Here is a 10,000-nt window from a genome sequence, read left to right on the forward strand (position 1 = left end):
TCCTAAATCCTAGCTGTAACCAGGGTTATTATTACTAAAAGCAGAGGTGTTAATCAGATCAAGGGGTTTGCTCAGTACCTAATCCGAAAGCCTCGACATACATCCGAATTGTCACGACAATTATATTGGTTACTATTATCATCCAATGACTTTACTAAATTATATGACGTAGTTGGAAAGACACTCGCCTTGTATACATAATATGTCCTAGTTAATTTGCTCAATGATAGATTTTATCACAATCGTGTTAATGACCGACTCAAACCGGTATTAATATGTCGATATGATTTAGAGACAAAAAATTACCATGTTAATTTATACGAAACTTTTGAGGAGAATGAATAGAATATTCTAGTGTGAAAAGTCAACATTTCATGTTTTTGTCCATCTTGACTTTACATTGACATTTCGCCATCTAGTTCAGCCTGACGTGATAGAGGATTGTCTTGGTGAATTGCATGATATGTGACCCAGACCGCCCTTCTCCGACAAAAATTCGTAAAATTACGAAAATTCAGCTCCAATTTCAGAGTTTCATGAGCATTTCTAAGCCATTAAAACTTATTGAAAATGAAAGTTGATGGCATACTATATACTTTTTAAGGATATTGAAGTGTTATTTAATCCCTGAGGGCGTAGGTGTAAATTGTTGATTTTTAATGTTAACTAACTATAGCGACTACAATTTTTATGTCCTAAAAACTACGAATTTTTAAATTTTCAAGTAGGCAGGTCTTAGTAACAAAACACTACGGTGTGACGTCATGTCATGTCCGGGTGATTTAGATGTTGAGTATTAAACTTATAACCAAAGATAAAGATCTGGAGAAAAAAATATATATGAAACAGTCAAGCCTTCCCCCAAATAGGCTTCCTCGAGGTGTTTTCTTTCTTGCTTTATTTGCCACTGATTCATACAAACTTTTTCAGATCTTTATTCCACACATGCTTACTCCCTATAACCAAAGAACTGAGACTTGGGAGAATCAAATATTAAGAGCCTATTGGTGAGAATGAGAGTGTAAATTCGTTACAATGTAAAAAAAAAAAAAAACAACAAAAAAAAAAGCTGTGATTTTGTGTTTCTTATCAATTTATTTGAGATAAGGATGGGACTTTTAAAACCTGCAAAGTCACATTTAGATATAAAATGAATTCACACTTCCAAGCAATTTATTGGACACCTCAGAGTGACCAGATTGTAGTGGTTTAGATGAAATATGTTAGATTGGAAACCAACGAAATGTTCAATTTCGACTGTGTGACCATGTGACTGTGTGACGTTTAAATTGAATATACAAGTTAACTCCGACCCACCCTTGCTTTGTAGTAGAAAGTTGGCAAAGCAGAGAGAAAAAAAGAAAAGAAATACAAATACTTCGTTTACAAGAAATTGTCTGGCATTTAAAAAAGAAAATCCAAATATTATAAAATAAATAAATGTATAAGTTTAAACATTTATGAATGAATAAATAAGTTTTAAAAATTATGAATGAATGAATGAATGAATGAATGAGTGAATAAATAAATAAATAAATAAATAAATAAATAAATAAATAAATAAATAAATAAATGAATGAATAAATAAATAATTTTAAAAATAAATACATTAATAAAATGAATTTAAAAAAGAAAAAAGAAAAATATGTATTCAAATAAATCCAATAAATAATTTGATAAAATAAAATATGCGCCAATACCTTTTTAAAAAATAATTTGCTTTCTTATTTTCATTTTGAACTAAAGCTATCCGTGTCAATTTTCATCAAAACGTTTTGGTATAACAATGCCATCATCCGACATGCCCTGGTCAATGGTTTCTGGTGTTGTTGTCATCATTTATTTTTCACACATTTACAACAAATGCGTCTTCCACCTATATCACTGTTTTAAAAAATAACAATAATAAAACCAACCCAAAAACAAACAAATAAATACACGAAAAAGAGAGAGAAAAATCAAACATACAAAACTAGATTGGTTCCTATTAGATCATGAATTGGATTGCCTATTTCGATGCAGGTGAAATCGCATGTGCCTGCAGTTGACGTCACGATACTGATGTCCATGATTGCCAGCCATAGATAAAGTTTGCCGTTAGATACAATACTACTATTACTACTACTACAACTACTACTACTACTACTACTACTACTACAACTACTACTACTACTACTACTACTACTACTACTACTACTACTACTACTACTATTTGTACTATTACTACTACTTCTACATAACTACTACTACTACTACTACTACTACTACTACTACTACTACTACTACTACTACTACTACTACTGCTGCTCTACTACCTACTACTACTACTACTACTACTACTACTACTACTACTACTACTACTACTACTACTACTACTACTATTTGTACTATTACTACTACTTATACTATAACTACTACTACTACTACTACTACTACTACTACTACTACTACTACTACTGCTACTACTACTACTTTTTATGCTCGTATTACTTATACCACTTAATAATAGTTGAGTACTACTACTACTACTACTACTACTACTACTACTACTACTACTACTACTACTACTATTTGTACTATTACTACTACTTCTACTATAACTACTACTACTACTACTACTACTACTACTACTACTACTACTACTACTACTACTACTACTACTTTTTATGCTCGTATCACTTATACCACTTAATAATAGTTGAGTAGCCATTTGCACTACAATTACTACTACAGCACAAAAATCATCATCATAATCATCGCCATTATCATTGTCAGCATCATTATCATCCACATCATCATCGTCGTCGTCGCCGTCGTCGTAGTCGTCATCATCATCATTACCATCATGATTACGAAACAATATTACGAATTTACAAATTTTATTACAAAGGTTATAACAAGATCCAACACGATCAAGTAGCAATGGTTTCTCGAAACCAATTTTGAAAAAGTGATCAAAGATAGAAATGGGCGCTTAAATGACCTAGCCTAATCGTGTTGAAAGAGCCCTTAAACCTTTTCACACCCAAAAACAGATTTGTTTACACATTTTCATTGCGGTCATACAAAAAACAGCAACCAAGGTGCATACCAAACATCATACCAGAATAACCATAGCTCACCTGAACACATCATTTCTTTATATATTATTTGTTTACCATAAAACAATACACTAGTAAGTTGACACAAACACATGTATATATATTTATACACACACACAATAGATAGTATTTCCGAGAATATCCCACACACACAGTCTAACTATAAATTAACTTCTCGTTCCACTTCACATGTCGTGAGCACAGTAGCGATGAAAGCAAATCCATTGCCGATGCAATGCGTTGTAGTTAAAATACCCAAGTCCGCGGAAAGAAGAAGAAGAAGGAGGAGAAGGAGAGAAAAAAAACACCACTCCGTTCGCTTTTCTATTTTTTTTCTACTCCAGTAATCTACTCTCTCTCTCTCTCCCTCTCTCTTTCCCTTTACCTGACGAACATGCGCCGCCAACAAACGACTTTTCCATGAGGGCGAGGAGCAGGCGCTGCGCCGTGCGTATCTCTCTCCCTATCTGACCTTCCTTCTATGCGGCTAATGTAGTGCTACTGTACTGCTAATGCTCTTCTGCTACTACCACTACTACAGCCGTGGGTAAATTCCAGTGGCGACCTGCCTGATATACGGTCTGTTGTGCAACAAACGGCGGGTAGTTTGGATTTCGGGTACAGTCGTGAGTACTGCATGCACACGCTTTGATCTCGTCAGGCCCGTGTGAGTGTGAGCAATTGGAATGATGGTGGAGTGAGTATAACAAATAAATGGCTGCCTGGACGATCGCAGTTCTTATTACTTACAATCATTATATATACCAATGACAGAACAATTATACAGTTCAGTCAATGGTATATTTAATTATCTATTTATTTATTTATTTATTTATTTACTTATTTATTTATGTAATAATTAATTTAATTCATTTATTTATTTATCTATTTATTTATATATAAACGTTTCTCATGGTATCTATAGCCATTTCATTCTGGCAATGATAAGTTTCGTGTTTAATTTGTACCATCAAATTGAATGCATGCTATGGTACAGTAAAAACAGTGACTAGACGACAGTAACAACCATAACAAAAAAAAAAAGAACGAGAGACAGAAAAAAACGACAACAACAAAAACCACATCTTCAAGAAAAAGAAAAATAACAACAAAAAGAAAAACAAAGACAACAAAACAACAATAACAACAAGAAAAACAGCTACGACAACAATAAAAACAACAAGAAGAATAAAAACAATGACAACAACAAAACAAAAACAATAAAAACAACAACAAAAACAATAACAACCAGAAAAAACAACGGCGACAACAAGAAAAACAACGGTAACAACAGAAAAACAACATCAACAACAACAACAAAGTACACCAACAGAAAAGTACAATGATCTTCTTGGAAAGTTTTAGAGTGGGCACAATAAAATCGAATATCAGAATAGTGATTCATAGGGTCTTAATTCTATTATTGATTGTAAAACCATAAGACGTCTTTTTAATACCCAAATTATTTTGACATACAGTCTACATGGCTTTAATATGGTATACACAGTGCACTATAATACGGTGTTCACAGTGCACTTTATGGTATTCATAGTATTCTATAACATTATGGTCTTCACAATCAATCAGAGTATGCCAGTTTACTTTATATTATGGTATCCACAGTAAACTATATGGTTTTCACGGTATTCTATGGTATTTAGGGTACGCTGTATGGTATTTAGGTTATAATATTGGTGTATTCACAATGTGTCACATTAAATTACGATGGTATACAAAGTACACTATAATATATATATGGTATATATTAGGGTACTAACAGTAGCCCGGTATTTTTGGTATATTTTATGAGTCATTCACAGTGCACTATATGGTACACTAAACTACAATTTGGTATTTACAGTATTAAATGGGGTAATCCCAGTATTCACAGTATCCTATAATATGGGGTATTCACAGTACACTGGTATTTGTAGTATACTATATGGAGTGTTCACAGTACACTGTTTTCACAGTACTCTCTCTATATATATTATGGAATTCTAATGGTGTCAAACCAGCACAAAAGTTCGAAGGAGGTAAACTTATGATCATATCAACATGAAAAACGTTTTTGAAAGATTAAAAAAAATATAGCCAATGAAAGACGCGTACCCCCTGCCCTCGTACTTCTTTAGGCTATATGATATCGGATATTGTCAGCGAGGAGGACAGCGCTTAATGCATGCAAAAGTCGAAGATTCAATAGCTGTTTAAGGGCGCGCTTTGCTTCCTTTGTCCGACTGTCAAAATAGGCTATTTTACTACAGAATGGAGTAAAAATAACAGAGATTGAATAGACGGGAGATATGTGAAATAAAATATCATTCACCGTCACCCAGGTGAGACGCCTGGAATATTGTAAGAGACAAGAGTGTGGGAGATAGTCATTACAGCCGGTATTCATTGACAGAATGGCCCTATCAAGATAGGAGATCATAAAAGGAGTAGGACGAGAGGGAGACGAAATGGTTTGAGGAAGCACTCGATAACATTTTGTATTCAAACTACATTATAATGTGTAGATATGATGACATTGGCTGTATCTATTCACACATGCTATTTGGTCTTACCAAGACTGTTAACATTTGATAATTAATGTGTTTATCGAGGTGACGGATTCATTTGGACGATTGGACACACACACACACACACACACACACACACACACACATAGAGAGAGAGAGAGATAGATAGATAGATAGATAGATAGATAGATAGATAGATAGATAGATATATAGATAGATAGATAGATAGATAGAGAGATAGATAGATAGATAGATAGATAGATAGAGAAAGAGAGAGAGAGAGAGAGAGAGAGAGAGAGAGAGAGAGAGAGAGAGAGAGAGAGAGAATAAACAGAAACAAATCTGTTAACAAATAATATGTAAATTAAAATAATTAAGTTTTGGAAAGAAATATTTTTTTCAATAAGACTCATTTATTGTTCATTCATTCATTCATTTATCTATTCATCTATTTCTTTTTTGGAGAAACAATGAATAGATACAAACTGGTTAAATCATAACACGGACAGAATAGTTGAGACGGATAGGAATCAAGCTGGATGACTCCCTTGCAAGGCTATCATTCCCCATACAATCAGTAAGTCTTGGAGCTGAGCAGTCCTACACTGCAGAAGTAACTGCTCTCTTGAATAGGAAAGTAGTGATGATTAAAGACTAAAAGAAATAATAGAGGAATACATCCATGAATTTTGAACTTCTTGGCATTACTGTTGGAACAATCTTATGGACCTTTTGACAGTACGATTAAAACAGCCCAATGTACATTTCGGCATTACTGTTATAACAGCCGTATGCATCTCTTGGCATTGCTTTTAAAGCAGCTTTATGCAACTCGTGTCATTACTGTTATAAGAGCCTTATGCACCTCTTGGCATCACTGTTAAAAAACTATGTTCACCTCTTTTCATTACTGTTATAACAGCTTTATGCAACTCTTAGCATTAATGCTAAAACAGCCTTACAAAAATACACCCAAAATTATTTTTTTTAATCGATTACACAAATTGACATTACTGTTGAAACAGCTTTATGCACCTCTCAGCATCACTGTGAGAATATCTGTATGACCTCTCGGTATAACTACTAAAATAGCTGTATGCACCTCTCGATTAACAGCTTTATGCAGCACTTCTCGGCAGAACTGTTATTACAGCCTTATGCACCTCTTGGCATTACGATTATAGAGCCGCATGCAACTCTTGTCAATGCTGTTATGAGAGCCTTCTGCACCTCTTTCCAGTACTGTTATAACAGCCCTTTGCGCTTCTTGACATGGCCATTAAAACAATCTTATGCATCTCTTAATATTACTATTATAACAGATATAATAAAAGCAGTGGGAATTCGTTATAGCAAGGTAATTGTTTCTGTTCCTTTTTCTTCTTATTTTCTACAGTGAAAACAAATATACCAAAAGAAAAAGACCCCCCCCCCCCCCCCCCAAAAAAAAAAAAAAAAGGAAAAGAAAAACAAAACAAAACAAAAACAAACAAACAAACAAAAACGAATGGATTTGTGTAACAATACAGGAACTAAGGTATACAGGCAATCTGTAATTGTGGCATGTAAAATGCGTGGTTTTAAATTATATGAGGGGGGGGGGGAGACAACCCGAGAGAGAGAGAGAGAGAGAGAGAGAGAGAGAGAGAGTGAGAGAGAGTGAGTGAGAGAGAGAGAGAGAGAGAGAGAGAGAGAGAGAGAGAGAGAGAGAGAGAGAGAGAGAGAGAATGTTAACATTACAGAAGGATGAACCGAAACACGAAGGTAGGATACCCAATTCGTTGGCCTTTGTATGGAATCAACGAAACACGTTTTAAAATTTTGGCCAGGAAACTCGTCCTCCAAATATCAATCGACTGAAATGACACTAATCTTAGCAAAAAAAATTCAAACCTGGGACTTCCTTGAAGACTTCCGTGAAGTTCCAGGTTCAACAGTATTTGAGAAGATGATGATCACTTTAATTATCGATCGATACTTGAAAGACAAGTTTTCTGGCCAAAATCTTTAAAAATGTGTTTTTGTCAGATTACGTCAGTATAGACTTCATAAAGATTAGCGAATTATGTCCCATTTACAAAGAAAAGAAGCAGATAGGAGCGATGACGCTAAGTCAGCATCTTAAATCGGGACTTGAAAGAAGTCTTGTCAGCTGATATGCTTTAAACAGAACAAAAGATTTCCTGATACTATCTAACGTTATTGCCGATGCCGAGGACTTTTAAAAAAGAAGGCTGAAAGACCGCGCGGATTTGAAGGATTAAATGGTCCATGTCATCAAGGCACGCTAGCAACAACGACATTGAAATTATATTGTTTGGCTTTGCACACAAGTAGATTTTATTCCCTCTAACGATCTGCATTTATAATTGATAAAAGGTTTCATTGTAAATCTGTAATGGAGACGACGCAATGCGGTGCGCCAAGAATTATCTTGTCCATTCAATCTGGCGTGATACTTAGAGTGTGCATGAACGACACAAGGAGACGGGTTTTGAGGTTTTGTCCTATACGCACGGATATTTCTATTTGTTTACCCATGCTTAGTCAGATAGAAAATTAACATTCTCAGCAGAAGAAATTATGGCGGTACAACCATCGAGCATTGCTTGAAATTTGTTTTGAAATAATTTGTACCGTGGAATGAATTCTGGGTTTTTTAAAAATCATTTTACCGCTTCCATGTTTGTTTTTCTTTTAAGCTCTTTCTTTAAATCTGTTTCTTTTTTTTTTTTTTTTCTGGCGTTTATATAGTTTTGAAGAGGAAATCAATCAGCGCTGGATAAATTATAAGAATTTGAAAAGTATCCATAATATATAGATGTTTTAAAAAAACTAGCGAATATCATATCATTTCAGTGCCATGAAAAAGTAGCTTATTGATGTAGTGTAAATGTTACAAGTATCCACGTCAAAGTCAGCAGTGGAGACGAGTTGAAACTGAAAGTCGTTTGAGAGTTGGAGACTTCCCTAAAAATCTAATCTCCTGAAGGTGGCAAGTTTTTATGTGTTTCTCAAGTTTGGGAGTTAGAGACTTCCTCAAAAATCCCATCAACTGAAAGTGGCCAGTTTTTTATGTGTTTCTCAAGTTTGGGAGTTAGAGACTTCCTCAAAAATCCCATCACCTGAAAGTGGCCAGCCTTTGTGTGTGTCTCAAGTTTGGGAGTTAGAGACTTCCTCAAAAATCCCATCAACTGAAAGTGGCCAGTCTTTGTGCGTGTCTCAAGTTTGGGAGTTAGAGACTTCCTCAAAAATCCCATCACCTGAAAATGGCCAGTGTTTGTGTGTGTCTCAAGTTTGGGAGTTGGAAACTTTCCCAAAAATCCTATCTCCTGAAAGTGGCCAGTCTTTGTGTGTGTCTCAAGTTTGGGAGTTAGAGACTTCCTCAAAAATCCCATCAACTGAAAGTGGCCAGTCTTTGTGCGTGTCTCAAGTTTGGGAGTTAGAGACTTCCTCAAAAATCCCATCACCTGAAAGTGGCCAGTGTTTGTGTGTGTCTCAAGTTTGGGAGTTGGAAACTTTCCCAAAAATCATATCTCCTGAAAGTGGCCAGTCTTTGTGTGTGTCTCAAGTTTGGGAGTTAGAGACTTCCTCAAAAATCCCATCACCTGAAAGTGGTCAGTCTTTGTGTGTGTCTCAAGTTTGGGAGTTACAGTATCATGTCGAGATTATTTAAGTGGAAAATATTGAGTTGATAGTCAAAACTATAAATCTTGGATTACTCTTATAATGAATGTCTAACTGACAAAACTATAAATCTTGGATTGTGTGGTTACTGTTACTTTAACATCCCTTTTTGGTGTCTGAATCATCCCGTTATAATACCTTAGACGATAGATCACATATATGTAAATGTTTGTCCTCAAAACGGTATTATGTCGGGGCGGATTCGTGAAGATAATGAAAACTCAATTGACAACCCACAAAATGAAAGTTTGTCAAAGTTTTTATGTCTTATTGTGGAGGATGAGTTATCTATTCTTACAGTGGGAAAAAAATCTAAAAAGTATTATGTCTGAATATGTGAATATCCAATTCACTTTTTCACCACGAGTTCCATAATACCGATTTGACTCGACATGCCACACATCCAATCAAAGAACCTCGTCAAAGACCAACACTCCGGATCCATTGATGTCGAAACCAATCGGGTCACCTAAACATTTTGTCATCATTGTTTGGGTTCTTCAGACTATGACGATCACATCTAATCGCGATAGGAATATAGGGATACTTGAACGTAGTATATTTCAAACTGTTGTTGTTGTTGCAGTTGTTGTTGTTGTTGTTGTTAATGTTCTTGTTGGAGGAGGAGGTGGTGGTGGTGGTGGTGGTGGTGTTAATAGAATTTCGCAATACTCTCAGCAGTGAGAG

The 10,000-nt window shown here is 35.0% G+C and overlaps 1 protein-coding gene across 6 annotated transcripts in view; it reads right to left on the reverse strand.

Moving 5' to 3' along the window:
* LOC144965943 (vitamin D3 receptor-like) overlaps nt 1-10,000 on the reverse strand; it is a 334,906-nt gene that overhangs the window by 121,807 nt on the left and 203,099 nt on the right. Inside the window, exon 1 of one of the 6 annotated variants that reach the window (XM_078901825.1) lies at nt 3,123-3,364. The exons of the other annotated variants lie outside the window; for them this stretch is intronic. The gene's annotated coding sequence lies outside the window, so the exon portion shown is untranslated. Of the gene's footprint in view, nt 1-3,122; nt 3,365-10,000 lie in introns of those variants that run through there. 6 annotated transcript variants of the gene reach the window in all.

Source organism: Berghia stephanieae, chromosome 2, assembly GCF_034508935.2.
Source record: "Berghia stephanieae isolate SIO BIC M18660-M18661 chromosome 2, UCSD_Bste_1.3, whole genome shotgun sequence".
Lineage (NCBI taxonomy): Eukaryota > Metazoa > Mollusca > Gastropoda > Nudibranchia > Aeolidiidae > Berghia > Berghia stephanieae.